A 17,298-nucleotide genomic window follows, 5' to 3' on the forward strand; every position below is an offset into this window, starting at 1 on the left:
GCCTCTATAATAACTCTTACCTACCTACTTATACTAAAGGAATTTAAGATAGATAAAGAGGCCTAAATATCCTTTAAAGTCTAATTTATATCCTTAGCTTAGAACTTAAATATTCCCTTTTAGTTTAAGGGAGTTTATATCTTCTAAAAGCTACCTATATACTATATCTAGAACTTAGCCTTAATTAATTAAACTCTAGATTCTTAAGCCTTATTTAATAAGATACTAATAGAAATTACTTAATATATCTTAGAGTATAACTTTACTTAGCTTAAAGGCTTTATAGATCTAAAAGCTAACTAAAACTAATAAAGTAATATACTATACCTAATAGCTTAATTTAGTACTAATAAAGGTACTAAAGCTCCTTATATAATAGGCTACCCTAAGGCTAATAACTTACTAAAGAGAGATAATCTACTAAAAGCTAAAAAGCTATAAGCTTCTAAAGATCTAAGGACTTACTTTACTTATAGATTAGTAGACTACTTAGTTTATAATCACCTAAATAAACCTATTAATAAAGGCTCTACTAAAATTAAAGTAGAAACTACTACCTAACACTAGTTATATACTTACCTAGATAATAGTTTTAACTCTCCCTTAGCTAAGGAATATAAGTCTAATAATACTAAATTAGAGCCTAATTTAGAAAACTAAAAACTCTAGGAGCTAGGCTACCCCCTAGAGTAGATAGATAGCTATAGCTAGAAGTATTAGTAGACTCCTATATAGGTATTACCCTATAAGAATCTACTAAGCTTCTATAATAGGTCTCTACTTAGGAATCTTAAGTATTAACCCTAATATAAGATAAACTATCTAAATTCATATTTTATTCCTTTATTAGACGCTCCTATTTAAATAATAAATATACTAGTAAAAGACGTAAGTATAACACTATTAAAAGACACTATAATAAATCGCAGTAAAGGTATATTTCCTAAACACTTATTTTTACTATATATAGCTATATATAGTTTAATAATAGATAGGTTAAAACTAAAGCGCTAAACTTTAAGTAGTTCTAGATAGTTATAGTAATATTAGGGAGAAGAGGAGTTAAAGTAGAAAAGGAGTTTTTTAGTTAATAACTATAGTTTATAGCTTACCTCTAGGCTTATAACTATAGTACTTAAGGCTATAGAAATATTTAAGTAACTCTTTAAATTTCTATTTCTTAACTTCTACTTTAATACTCTATCCTAAAGCTTACTACTAAAGAGAAATACCTTCTTTAATACTATACACCTTATAATATATAATTACGTTATAGGCGTTAAGTAGCTATTCCTAGAGTTATAGATAGTACTTAATATTAATACTAATATAAACGTAAAGTACTAGTATACTAAGGATTAAATTAGCTTAAACTATAATAATCTTAAGCCTTATAGTATCTTAAGCCCCTTCTTAGACACCTACCTCTCCTCTCTAAACTTATTAGATAATACTACTAAGGACTAATATAAAATTCTCTTCTATATAGATAGCCTATTTACTATAACTCTTATCTACCTAAGTAGTATTACTTTACTAGCTAGTACTAGGATAAATATAGAAGTAAGGTTATTTATTACTATAGAGTAGAACGTTTATATTAAGAAGCTAAGTAATATAATAGTAGCTAGGGGTACACTTATAATAGAGTAAGAAGCGTATATTAAGATAGTTATAAGTAGGGACTATAATAGATAGCTATAGTCGGTCCTTAGCTAGCTTATCCCTATCTTATAATTATATTAAGTAGGTATAGCTAATAATTAATTTAATAATAATAATGATAATGCGGGAGGCTTAGGATACAGCGTAATAGGACCTATTAGGTACGTAGTAGCTGCGGAGGAGTTTAGGCGATAGTACCACTAATATATAGGCTTTGTAGCCGCTTAAAGGGAATTGTAATTATAATTATAATTATAATTATAACTATAACTATAACTATAATTATAATAGTAGTAGTACTACTTACGCTCTTAAAATATAATTACTGTAATGCGATAGAGCTTCTTAATCTCTAGGTAGTGTTAGTAGTAATTATAATAGTAGGGATATTAAGGCAGTGTAGCTAGGCGTAATATAGGGGATAGACAGAGAGGTGTTATAGGTAAAAAGAGACTTCTAGATACGCTAGGATAGTTTAGGCTTAGTTTTAAAATTTCTTAGTAACATAATATAAGATAATACTATAGGCCCTATCCCTAAGGCCTAGATTAGACGCTCCTATATAGTCCTATATATTTATTATATATTAGCTTATAATAGCGCTAATTATAATTATATTTCCTAGAAGTTTCTTAATTAAATCTATACTTTTTAGCTAATTCCCCTTATTAGATATGTTTATTATAGTAGCTATAATAGTAAACTAGTAGAATCTATTACCTATTATATTAAATTCTTTCTATAGATAAATAATTACGTTAAATAAATAATAGCTTACGTAGTAAACTCCTATAGGTTATTTAATTTAGTCCTTAGGTTTAAATAGTATAAACTCTATTACCCTTAATTAAACTACTAAGATAGTATAATTAAATTTATAGATAAATACTATTAACTAAACTACTAGCTTAAGAAATAACTACTTATTATCTATTATAAGGGCTATATATACGCCTAAGATAATAACTAAGGAGAATAAACCTCTTATAACGCCTACTATAGTAGTACTACTAAATAGAATTTAGATATAAAGACTATAGACCCTAAGGTAGGTAAACTAGATCTAGTATATTAAGATTTAGATAATAAAGATATTCCTCCTAATATAGTATATCTAGAAGAACTAGAATAACCCCTTAAACCTAAAGTAGAAATTAAGAAGGTCTTACTTAAGGCTATTTAGATACTAGCTAAAAAGTATTAGATAGATCCTTACTTAAAAATATAATAACTAGGGGAATATACTTAATTTTAATATACTACTATAGAGGATAATTATAAGATATTCTTTTCTAAGCCTTAAGATATTATTTTAAAAGATATTCTTATACTAGAACTTTTTAAAGAATATATAGAGTTTATCCTTACCTTTAATAAAGTAGTAGTATCTAAATAAACTAATTATTTAGAGTATAACTTTAAGATTAAACTAGAACTAAGGGCTAAGATACTAAACTATAAGCCCTACCTATTCTTAGGTATCTAAGAAAAAGCTATTACTACTTATATTAAAGATATAGAAGAATATAAATATATTACCCTATCTAAATTACTTATAAGGAATTTACTCCTTATTATTACTAAACTAGATAGGGGTTTATAAGTCTATATAGACTTTTATAACCTTAATAATACTACTATTAAAGATAGGTATCTAATTCTATTCTTCTATAAAACACTAGCTAAGCTAAATTAGGTAATAATCTTCTTTAAATTTAATATTATTTATATATTTTATTATATTAGAATAAAAGAGGATTCTTAGTAGCTTATAGCTTTTACTATATAGTATAAGATATATAAGTATAAAGTTATACCCTTTAGTCTTTATAATACTCTAGCTATATTTTAAAGAGTAATTAATAGCGCCCTCTTAGAATACCTTAATAAGTTTTATACTACTTACCTAGATAACGTCTTAGTATACTCTAAGAATAAAAAGGACTATATTAAATAAGTTAAAAAGGTCCTCTAAAGACTTAAAGCCTAAGGATTTTATATTAACCTAAAGAAGTCTAAATTCTATAAAACCTACATTAAGTTCCTAGAGATAATTATTACTAGTTATAGTATAGAAATAGACCTAGCTAAAGTATCTACTATTAAGGAATAGGAGATACTAACTAATATAAAGGAACTACTTATATTCCTTAGCTATACTAGATTCTACTAATAATTTATTAAAAACTACTCTACTATTAGCCTCCCCTTAGTAAAATATATTAAAGCTTACGTAGTACTTAGTAAAAAACCTAAGGGTAAAGGCTAGATAGTATATAAACTACTTATCTAGGACGTAGAATATAAAGTAGCCTTTAATATACTTAAAGCTAGCTTCTACCCTAGCCTTATCTTAATATACTTTAACCCTTCTAAACCTATCTATATCTTTATAGACGCCTTAGCCTAGGCTACTAAAGGAGTTATAAAATAAATAAATATATAAGGTATACTTTAACTAATTACTTTCTTTTTAAAAAAGTACTTACTTATAGAATACAACTATAATATCTATAACTTAGAGCTAATAGGTATTATTTAGGTATTTAAAGAATAAGAACCTAAACTTATAAGCTCTAGATACTAAATATATATAGTCTTTAATTATAAGAATTTAGAGATATTTATAACTACTAAGGCGCTTACCTATTACTAAACTTATTAGTTACTATTCTTATCCTAGTTTAACTTTAAAATTACCTACTAACTAGGCGCCTCTAACTTTAAAGTAGACGCCCTTAGTAGAAGGCTATAGGATATTCTAGATAACCCTAAAGACCCTTACTATACTTAGAAATCTATTATTCTAGGCCTTAAGAACCTATCCCTAAGTATATAGCTAGCTATAGTTATAGTACTTTAAGCCTTAACTCTAGCTTCTAGTTAGTATTCTAACTACCTCTACTTAGAATAAGAATATGTCTTTAAAATAATAGTAACTAATATAGAGGATAATAGTAATAGGGCTAAGGAGATAACTAAATTACCTCTACCTAATAGAGTTACTAATCCCTTACTTTCCCCTTATAAAGAAGATCTATAACTAATAGAGGAACTACTTAATTAAGCTTACACTAATAATAAAATAGCTATAAAGGCTTTTAAAGCTATTAATACTTACTAGACTAAGCTTTCTAAGTAGTTTTATAAGTATAGATTCTACTTTAGTACTACTAATATCTCCTTAGTTAGAGATAGTCTAAGCTACTACTTATTTATTAATAAAATAAGACTCTATATCCCTATAGATACTTACCTCTACTACTATATTTTTAACCTCTACTATAACTATAAGATTATAGGGTATAAAGGCCTACGTTTAATACTATATCTAATATATAACTATTATTACTAGCTAAAGATAAGCTAGTCTATTACTAAATACTATAATACTTATATAGTTTATACCTAAATAAAATTACTATAGGATAGTAAATATAGATACCTTAGACTATTACCTTTACTTTACTAACGCTAGTCTAACCTTATAGTAGACTTTATTTAAGACTTACCCCCCTCTAGACTAAATAGATAAGAATTCTATAATATCTTAGTAGTAGTAGACTATCTTACTAAAAGGCGCTATTTTTACCTAATATATAGAAGGACTATAGTAGAAGCTTTATACTACTTTATAAACGTCTTTAAGTACTATAAGCTACCCCTTAGTATTATTTTAGACTATAGTACTAATTTTATTACCCCCTTTTAGAAATACGTCTATAAATACCTCTAGATAAAGTAAATCTTATTAACTACTTATTACTTAGAAATAGATAGCTAAATAGAATATACTAACTAGTTTCTTAAAACCTACCTACGCTAGTTTATTAACTATATATAAGATAACTAGGCTGCCTAGCTTTATATAGCTAAATTCTAAGTTAATAATACTATTAACGCTAGTACTAGTATAACCCTATTCTTTACTAACCTAGGATACTATCTAAGAAGTAGTATTTACCTATATAAGAATATAGAAGTAAATCTACTAAGACTAGTAAAGGATTAAGTAATCTACGCTAAAGAGATAATAGACTTATACTTAGATTTAGTTATATACCTTAAAGAATAGCTCTAATAGGCTAGTTAAGAATAATTAAATTAAGTAAATACTAAATAATATATAGTTCTATACTATAGTCTAGGTAATAAAGTTTAGATATCTACTATTAATTTAAGTATACTATAAAACTCTAAGAAGCTTACTAACTACTAGGTAAGACCTTTTAAAGTTAAGTAAATTATTTATAATAGATAAGTATATAAACTTAACCTCCCTAAGGAAATAATTAGGAATAAGACCTTTCTTATCTTTTACCCTAAACTTCTCTAGTATTATAAGGTAATAAGAAGGATTCTCTCCTAGATATAAGGGTTAGGGTTAGAGGCTAACTAGTAACTACGTTAGAAGGTAATAATCTTAGTAGGGCTATAATTATATAGCTAGTATCTTACTAAGATAAGATATCTAGCTAAGAGGATAGATACTATAACATCTTAAGATACTATAATATCTAAGGAATCTAGAGATACTAGGAAATAGTAAGAGGATATAGATATCTAGGACCTATAGTAATAGGTATAAGAATATATTAGATCTTATTATTATACTTTTTATAGTTAACTTAAATAGTTTATCTCTTATATAGATTATTAACTAGTTATTCTATTATTTATAGAATTAGTATTATTTATCCTTTAGTTATAATAATAACTCTTTTCTACCTAATTATTCCCTATATTACCTTATAGACTACCGCTTTAGTCTATCTTACCTTAGTATAGACTAAGCTTAGAGAAGTATAGCCTACCCCTATATAATACTTTAACTACCTAGGATATTAGTAGATATTTAACTAATAGAACCGCCTAATTAAGATTTAATATAGTATCCTAAAGAGTAGCGTAGAATAATAGGGCTTAGGGTCTAGGACCCTTAGCGCTAGTAGTTACACTAGCTAATAATAAGATACTTAACATATCTAACTTAGACTTAGAGGAGAACCCTAGTAATAAAGAGTTATAAAATCTTAAGTAATAGGCCCTTATTTAGGCTTAGTAGATAGCTAAGATATAGAATATAATTAATTAGCTTATAAGCTAGCTAATAGCTACCCCTAATAAATAACCTATTTCTACTAAGAAACCTAAGATAGCGTTACTAGAGAAATATAGTAGAGAGTAAGAAAAGCTATAAGTATTCCTTACTAATATTAACCTATACTATAAGTATAATAAGGTACCTAATAACTAGGAAAAGATCCTTATAGCTAGTATATATATAAAGGATAAGGCTTCTAACTAGATATATCCTTATATAGATAACTACCTACTAGATATAGAATATATAGGTACTAAGGAAGGAACCTCTACCTTATTTATAAGTTAGATAGAGTTTAAGTAAGAGATAGGATATATCTTTAGAGAAGTAGACGCTTAGAACTAGGTAGAGAAGAAGATTACTCGCCTAAGGTAGGCTACGTTAGTATTAGTATATATAGCAGAATTTAAGTAACTATAAGTATAGATTAATTAGGATAATATAGCACTTTAAATAGTGTTTAAAGCTAGCCTTAAAGAAAATATTAAGGATAGCCTTATATACTATAATAAGCCTAGAATACTATACGCTCTAATTAAGTTAGTAATATGTATTAATAATAGGCTATAGGAATAGAATAACTAGAAGAAATACTTCTAACCTAACGTGCCTAATATAAAAAAATAGCGTAGTAGATTTAATAGGGATAGTAATACTATTATAACTAGTAAGGTATAAGAGAAAGCTAAAGATAGATATACCTAAGGAAAAGGCTATAATAGTCTTTCTAAGGAAGAGCGCTAGAGGTGTTATAATAATAAAGTATATCTAAGATATAGTAAAATTAGACATTTTACGCATAACTATACTAAAGATAGGTTAGTTAAATAAGTAGTAATTAAGATTAGAATAATTAGATAAGGAATACCTTACCCTATAGTAATAGAACTAGATAATAACCTAAGTAACCTAGACCTCTATAAGGAGGTACGCTTAGAGGATATAGAAGACTATAAAGTTATTCTATAAGTTAAACTAGATAATAAGGTTATAGCTATAGATAAGCCTAAGACTATAGACTAGAAGGTTTAGCTTTAGCCTTTATAGACTTTTTTTTTATTATTATAGTATGTTTAGAGACTTTTTTAAGATAAAGCGCTAACTAGGTAACTATAGGCTTCTATAAGCTTATATTTAGTATAGCTAGTACGTATATAGTGTGTTATAAACGCTAAACACTAAAGATATATAATAGTAGTAAGTTATACGCCTACTAGAGATAAGATAATTTATAGTAACCTTCTAACTTATATACTATCCCCTACTATCTTCTACTATCCTCTACTATCCTTTACTATATCTACCCTTTATAGCTACTACTACTACCTCTACTACTACTACGTCCGCCCCCTCCTAAGAATAACTAACTAGCTACCTATAGTATAGCTACTACTACTACTTAATAATTAGATTTAGTTAGAGGAATATTAATAGTAGCGTAGCCTACGCCTTATTCTCTTATCCCTATAGTATCTTTTTAAATTCCCTCTCCTTAAGCCTAGGATACTAGTCTTTAAGTACTCTTTTAATATTAATAGCTTAGTAGTATAGCTATCTCTTAGTCTCTTTACTCTACCTACTAAAGGTTAGGTAGGTAAGGTAGCTAAATATAAGGAGATTAATAAGGTAGTAGGCGTTAGCGTAGAAAGTCTCCTTACACTTTATAACCCTCTTTAGATACTTTATTCTAGTCTACTTATAGGTTACCTCTATAATAATATTACTAACCCTAGACCTCTTAATAAGGTACTAGCTAATAGATTTACTATTACTAAGGATTTAGAGTATTAGAGGTATTTACTTCTCTAGCTTCTTACTAACTACTAGATTTAGCTCCTTAGTATATATAAAAGTAGGGCTTATATTATTTATATTTAATAGGTTAAGGGGCTCCTTACTAGAGAGGGTATACTAGCCTAGCTAGATAGCTATAATAAGTTACCTTAAGGGATATATAGTATTTATATATAGTGCGATTTAATTATATATAGTAGGATACTTAAAGTTAGTATTAGTATAAAGGTTAGAAGTAGCTAGGTTTTTATATAACCCTTCTTAGTTATAGTAAATATACTATATCCTCCCCTTTATAATATATTATAATCGTATTACTAGCTAATACTAGTAACCCTTATTAGATCTCTGCTAAGGTTTAATAGGTATCTTTTTTAGTTACCTTTAGTAAATTCTCTTTAACTTTAGTTTTTGCGTATAGATATTAGAGCTTTACTACTATAAAACACTAATTAGTCTAGCGTTTAAATCGCGTTGTTACTTTATCTTTTTTATTAACTTTTATAACTAATAAGTAGAGGGATAGCTACTTTTTACTTTTTTAAAGTTTTATTTTAATAATACCCCCCTACTTATAGAAAATAAAAAATTATAGACTAGAAGGTTAAGGGTAGAGTTATAATAAGACGACTAGCTAATAACTAGTATTAGATATATAGTAATAAGATATATTATACTAATAACTATAAGATTTAAAGTTAAATTATTATTACTAGTAAGAACGCTAAGGTAATTAGGTATAAAGTAATATACTAATAGCCCTACTTTAATAACCCTATAGCTAAGGTCTCTAACTAAGAAGCTACTAAAGTAGAAGATACTAAAGAATATAAAAAAGTATACTAGTATAATTATAAGATTAACTACAAGTACTATAAGAAGGATAAAGAGGAATATAGGATAGACTAAGAGTAGTACTATTACCTAAATCTATAGGCGGATAAGTACCTAGTATATAACTACTACCTCTATAAACTAGAAAAGGTAGAGATCTATAAAAGACTTCTATAGACGTAATATAGAAATAGATATACTTTTTATTAAGATTAACTTAAAAAGGTATAATAGGTAGATAACTACTACTATATTATACTCTTATTAAATATTTATAAGGTAAAGGACTACCTAATTTATAAGGTCTAGAAGACTAAACCTAAAGAGAGGATAGTAAGGGAAGAGATCCCTTATTAGAATATCTACTAGAGTTTTTATTATAATAACTACTATATAATACACTATAGCTTAAAAATAGATATAGGCTACTTCCTTAAGGAGAGGAAGGATAAGTAGTTAAAAAACTAGGATACTATTAGGGATAGGGTTATACTAATAAAGGTATACTAAAAAAGACCCTTAGGAAGGTATAGGATACTAATAGTTAGGTAAAGTAGCTATTTATAACTATATCTATACTAGGTTAAGATATCTAGGCGCTTATAGATAGTAGGGTTATAAGGATAATAATCTTACCCTAAGTAGTAGAGGAATATAAGATACCTTATAGGATTAAGGATTACCTAGTACTAGTAGTACTAGCTAATAAGAAACCTATAGAATATAGAAATAGTATAATAAGGTTAGAGACTAAATTAATAAAGCTATAAATAGCTAGTATAGAGTGCTAAATAAATATTAATATTATAGATCTAGGAGAACTAGATATATTAATAGGTTATAATTAGCTAGATACTTATAACCTTACTATTAATTAGTAAATATAGATAATACTTAGAAGAGAATCTATATATAAGGTTACTAGAGTATATAGAAGAGTAAGCCTAAAGGACTAGAGCTTAACCTAGGATAGGAGGTTTAGTAAGATCTTACCTTATAAGATTAGGAGAATCTATAAGAAGGACCCTTAGAGAGTAGGAGTTATCTAGATAAGATAAGTTATAACTATAAAGGAAGGACCCTTACTACTAGAGATACTAAGAGAGTATTAAACTAATAAGTTTAGAGAACTCTTTAAGGAAAATAAAGCTATAGATTTAGTAGACTATTAGGATTAGGATTATAAGATTATCTTAGATAAAGGGGTAAAGCTAAGCCTAGGACTAATATATCCTATATCGCCTAAGTATAACGCTAAGCTAAGGGAGTATATCTAGAAGAATTTAAAGAAGGGATTTATCTAACTAGGATTAGGCCTAATAGCCTTACCTATCTTATTTATAAAGAAACCTAATAGGAAATAATAACTATATATTAACTTCTATAGGTTAAATAGTGTTATATAGAAGAACTAATATCCCTTACTACTAATTACTAAGTTTATAGATTAACTTTAGGGAGCTAAGTAGTTTATAAAGTTTAACGTTTAGGAAGGATTTTACTAAATTAGGATTAAGGAAGGATATAAATAGATAATAGCGTTTAAGATAAAATATAGACTATTTAAGTATATAGTAATACCTTTTAGGTTAATAAACGCCCTAGTAATATTTTAGTTAGTTATTAATAACGCCCTTTATAAATACCTTAGAATCTTTATTATAGCGTATATTAATAATATACTAGTATACACTAGTAGGACGCTAGAAGAATATATAGAGTATATTAAGAAAGTGCTAAGGAAGCTTAAGGAATAAAAGCTATACCTATAGCTAAGGAAGTGCGAATTCTATATAAAGGAAATAGAATACCTAGGCTTTATAATATCTATAGAGGGAGTAAAGATAAACCTAAAAAAGATAGTAGCTATATAGGAGTAGCTAACGCCTAAAATAGTTAAGGATATATAATCCTTCCTTAGATTTACTAACTACTACTAGAAGTTTATTAAGGATTACTTAAAGATTATAATACCCCTCTCTAAGATTATAAAGAAGGAGGTTAGTTTTAAATAGAATAAGGAATATTAAGAAGCTTTTAATTAAATTAAGTAGATATTCCTTAAGGCACCTATACTAGAGATATATAACTTAAAATAAGAGACGTAAGTTAAGACTAATATATTAGATTATATACTTAGAGCTATATTATTATAGTAGTACCTAGATAAGAAGTAGAGACTAGTATTCTACTACTTAAGAAAGTTCTCTAGAGTAGAACTTAACTATAATATTTATAATAAGGAGCTACTAAGAGTAGTTAATTCCTTTAAATAGTAGGAAGTCTATTTACTAGGACTACTATACTAGATTAAGGTTTTTACTAATTACTAGAACTTAGTAGGTTTTATAATAATAAAGAAACTTAACTAATAATAAGTCTAATAGGCTAAGATACTAGCTTAGTTTAACTTTAAGATAACTTACTATATAAGAATACTTAATAGAGCTATAGATACTCTAAGTAGGAGATCTAACTTACGTAAGGAAAGTTATAAGGAACTATATAATACTATATTTAAGAAGATACCTAATAGCACCCTATGTTATAACTAGCTAGAACTAGCTAAGATAGCTAAGGTAGCTAAGTAGGTAGAAATACTTTAGTAGTAATAGTAGTAGAGGGTAGCTAGCTAGTAGTTTAAGCCTAAAGAAAATAGCTCTAATAAACTATTATAAGATAAGCAAGAGTACTAAGATATAATTTAAGATAATTAAATATATATATCTTTATATATAAGAGTAAATCTTATTAAAGAACTATATAAGTCCTTAGAATATAGATATATATTACTAGAAGAGATAGTTAGACGTTTAGTAAAGGTATTTATAATACTACGCTTATAAGTAAAGGTATAAGATATCCTAAGTAACTATTTAGCTTATTACTAAAATAAGCCTAAGAGATATAAGCCTTATAGCTTATTATAACCCTTACTACTACTAATAAGACTATAGAGTAGTATAATAATAGACTTTATAGTAAAGCTCCTAAAATTATTAGAACTAAGATCTAGAAGATTATATAATATAATCTTAGTTATTATATACTAATATATAAAAGGAGTAAAGTTTATACCTATAGAAGAGACTATTATAGTAGAGGAATACGTATATAAGGTTAGTAAGGCACTAATATTAGAATATAGGATACCTAAAGAGTTTATTACTAATTATAATAAACTATTTACTTCTAAGTATTAGAATATATTCCTAGTAAAATTAGGTATAAAAAAGAAGCTATTAACTAGCTTTTACCCTAAAATAGATAGCTAGATAGAATAAATAAACTAGACACTAGAATAGTATCTAAGGATATACGCTAATAAGCTATAAGATAACTAGGTTAAACTCTTACTAATAGTATAATTAGCCTATAATAGTACTAGGTCTATAATAACTAAGTACTTACTACACTACGTAAACTATAGATATAAGCTAATTACTTATTAAGATCTAAAAGATATTAAAAGTATTATAGTAGGTATAGATAATAAAGCCTACTTAATATAAAGACTATATAAAGAATTAAGTAAGAATATAGCTTATAGGAACCTTATAATAGCTAAGGTAACTAATAAGTAAAGGATTAAGGGACTAACCTTTAAGAAGGGGGATAAAGTTTTCTTATTATAATAGAACTTAAAAACTAAGTAACTAAGTAAGAAACTAGATAACCTCTAAGTAAGACTATTTAAGGTTCTAGAAGAAATATATAATATAAATTATAAACTCTAACTTCTACTAAGTATATATATCTATCCTATCTTTTATAAGAAACTTCCAGAAAGAGTACCCTTAGATACTAAGCTAGCTACTAATATAAAGCTTAAAGATAAGAAGTATAAAGTTAAAGAAATTAGGGACTTATAGAAAATTAGTTATTAGTAGAAATACTTAGTTAAGTAGCTAAGATAGCTAGAGAGCTAGAATACTTAAGAATAAAAGGAAAATTTAATAAACTATAAGTTATAGGTATATAAGTACTACTAGAAATACTTAGAGAAGTGAGGACTAGGTCCTTAAGGGAAAGGAAGTAATTAGAAAAAGGATTAAAAGAAGTGTTATCCTATAACTAGCCTAAGTTAGTTAATAGTCTAGGTAGTAATAGTTTAGTTAGCTAAAAGTCTGTACTAGGGGTAGAGTTCCCCTTAGCTTACTCTTTTATATAATCTTATAGCTTTAGTAGAGCTAAGTCTTAATAAGTAAAGGTCTATTCCTTACTCTTTACCTTAAGTAGCTCCTAATATAAATAAGAAGCCTTAGTAGCTACTTAAGCTTAACGCTCTTTAGCCTAAGCTACCTCTAGCTCTTTACGCTTACGCTTAGCTTAAACCTACTCCTACTCTTACTCTAAGATAAATAAACTACACTTAGCTCTAATAGAAATATAACTAGTATAATAACTAGAAGTTATCTTTATAAAGTAGTAGAGCTTCTTCTCTTTATAACGCTAATACTAGAAATCTATCTTAAGACCCTCTTAAATAATATAAGCTATATAAGTATACTTCTAATTAGTTAAGGAGTAAAGATAAAGACTATAAGGCTTAGAGACTTTAGGTATAGTTAGGGTTACTAAAGAAAGGAAGAGGTAGCTATAATAGCCTAAGGCTTACTAACCTTATATATAGCTAACACTATAAAATATAGTATAAGGAAATAATAATCTAGGGTATTAGGATAATACGCCTAAGAGGGGGGATAATATTATAAGATAATAAGAAGGATTCTCTCCTTAATATAAAGGTTAGGGTTAAGGGCTAACTAGTAACTATATTAGAAAGTAATAATCTTAGTAGGGCTATAATTATATAGTTAATATCTTACTAAGATAAGGTATCTAGCTAAGAGAATAGATACTATAATATCTTAAGATACTATAATATCTAAGGTATCTAGGGATACTAGGAGTTAGTAAGAAGATATAGATATTAGGACCTAAGGTAATAGGTATAAGAATATATTAGATCTTATTATTATACTTATTATAGTTAACTTAAATAGTTTATCTCTTATATAGATTATTAACTAGTTATTCTATTATTTATAGAACTAGTATTATTTATCCTTTAGTTATAATAATAACTCTTTTCTACTTAATTATTCCCTATATTACCTTATAGACTACTACTTTAGTCTACCTTACCTTAGTATAGACTAAGCCTAGAGAAGTATAGCCTAACCCTATATAATATCTAGCTAGTAGCTACTAAAGCCCTTCTAGACTAAGTACCTATTAGACTACTCTTAGTAGAAGTTATAATAAGTAATAAAGACACTTATACTAAGTAGCTAGTAGATAAGTTTATTAATATAGCCCCTCTATAAACTAGTAAGGTTAAAGGAAAATAGGTATATAAAATTAAATAAACTAACTATCTAAAGCTAACTTAGTATAAAGCTAGTAACTATCTTAACTATTATAATACTAAATTATTCTATTAGAAACACCCTAATAAGCTAAAACCCCTAAGACTTAATATACTAAATAGCTAGAGACTACTCCCTAAAGACGCTAGTAATTACCTTAATAAATACCCTAGTAATAATAAGGTTATAGTATAAGCTACTAGTTTAGCTTAATGGCTTAGCTATTCTATAGGTATAGTATATACCTAACCTATAGTAACTAGTTAAATTAAACGTCCCTTATATAGTCTAGGAATACTAATTAGCTTACTTTTTATATCCTAGGGTTAAGGTAGTAGAAAATAGCTTAGAGCTACGCTTTTTTATATAGGAAACCTTATAGATATATATAGCCTTATATAAACTATACTTAGTTATTAAAAAGTATAAGGTCTAGTAGTTTTGTACTTTTAGTATACTTTTTTAACTTTAAATTACTTTCTCTTCTGTATACTAGCTAGAGGACTAGCTAAGCCTCTTTTTTAGGGGGGGGTACGTATAAGGGAGTATTACTACCTAGAGGATACTAGGCCTAACTAGGCCTAGCTCTTCTCTTAGCTCTCTCTCCTCTTACTATATCTTCCTCCTTTCCCTCTTCCTCTCTTCTAGAGGTTATCTACTATTCTCTCTTCTAAATATAAGCTACCTTTATAACTAGCTTACCCTTCTATATATAATATCTACCTTATAGAGATATTTAAGTAACTTAAATTTTCTTCTCTTAACTCTTATACTTTAATATATTTAATATATCTAGTAACTCTAGTATCTTTAATATAAAGGTTATTATATATAATATTATTATAAGTATAAATTACTATATTTTAGAGGGCTTAGTAACCCTCTTAGTAACTATAGTAGCTACTATTAAGTAGTATAGTAAGTATAAAGTTATTATTAGGATTAACCCTCTTAAAAGTAACCTTAAGTATAAGTTTTAGACTTATATTTAATCCTTTAACCTACTATATTAGTTTACTAAATAAGAATTTAACTATATACTTAGGGACTTAGTATTTATTACTAAGGTCCTCCTTATAAGTACTACTATAATACTAGTTAATAAAGGTATAAATAAAGTTAATAAGTTATTTACTCTTCTTTAGAATATATAAGTCTAGTATATATATAATATATAAGTTACTAGTACTATAATAACTAATAAGTAGTATAAGTACTTAGAGGAGGTCTATAATAAAGACTTTAAGGACTAGCTACTATATATTATAAATATTATTAAAGAGCTATAATAGGTATAGGTAGTAAATAATTAATTTAGTAATATAGAAGGCTTAGGATATAATATAATAAGATTTAAGTATATAATAGTAATTAGTATAGTATAATAGCTATAATAGCTTTAATAGCTATAGTAGCTATAGTAGTAATATATAAAGGTTCTACTAATATATAGGCTTTATAGCTACTTAAAAGGAATTATAATTATTATTATAACTATAACTATAACTATAACTATAATAACTATAACTTTAATTAGAATTATTATAATTACTATAATATAATAGAGCTTCTTAATCTCTAAGTAGTATTAGTAATAATACTAATAATAGAGATATTAAGGTAGTATAGGGCGTAATATAAAGGATAGATAAAGATATATTATAAGTAAAAAGAGACTTCTAAATATACTAAGATAGTTTAGGCTTTGTTTTAAAATTTCTTAGTAATATAATATAAAATAATACTATAGGCCTTATCCCTAAGGCTTAAGAGGGTTAAGTTTATAGATAAAGGTAAGGAGGTCTTTTTATTAACTATTAAATAGAGGTAGGTTAAGTAGATAGTTAGTTTAGGGTAGGTCCTTAAGGTTTATAATTAGTAGTATTATAAGCTTTAAGCTACTTTTAGATAGCTTTTTAAAATAAACTTACTTAGCTTTAGTATTAGTATAAGTAAGAGCTAAGGTAGTAATAAGAGTAAACTAAGTTTTAATAGTCTCTAGCTCCTAATAGAGCTCTTAGATCTACTATATATATTAGCTCTCTTACTTAGCTAAGTTAGTAAGTAGTACCTTATTACTAGCTTTTAGAGTAGTAGAGTCTACTCTCTATAATATAGAATTTACTTAAATTATATTTAGCTAATTTAAGATTAGCTATAATATTTTAGGTTATTTATAAGTGTCTATAGTAGTTTAATATAATATAATATTATAAGATACTATAAGTAATTAATTAAGAGCTTTAGAGAAGTATTAAATTATAGCTATATATATTATCTAGTATAATATAAGATATTATATAAGGAAATAGAAGTTTAGATAGAAATAGTAAGGAATTTATAGTTAAGGCCTAAGCGTAATACTAAGGCTCCTCTAAGCTAATTAATAGAATCTAAGTACTCTATTAAGTACCTAGATTCTATAATATTATTAGGTATTAAGGTAACTATAGTAGTTACTATAATATAGCTCTTCTAGTTACCTCTAACCTAAAGTTTTATATTATCTCTCTTATAGGTGCTAAGCTA

Source organism: Alternaria dauci, chromosome 8 (genome assembly GCF_042100115.1).
Source record: "Alternaria dauci strain A2016 chromosome 8, whole genome shotgun sequence".
In the NCBI taxonomy this organism is placed as follows: Eukaryota; Fungi; Ascomycota; class Dothideomycetes; order Pleosporales; family Pleosporaceae; genus Alternaria; species Alternaria dauci.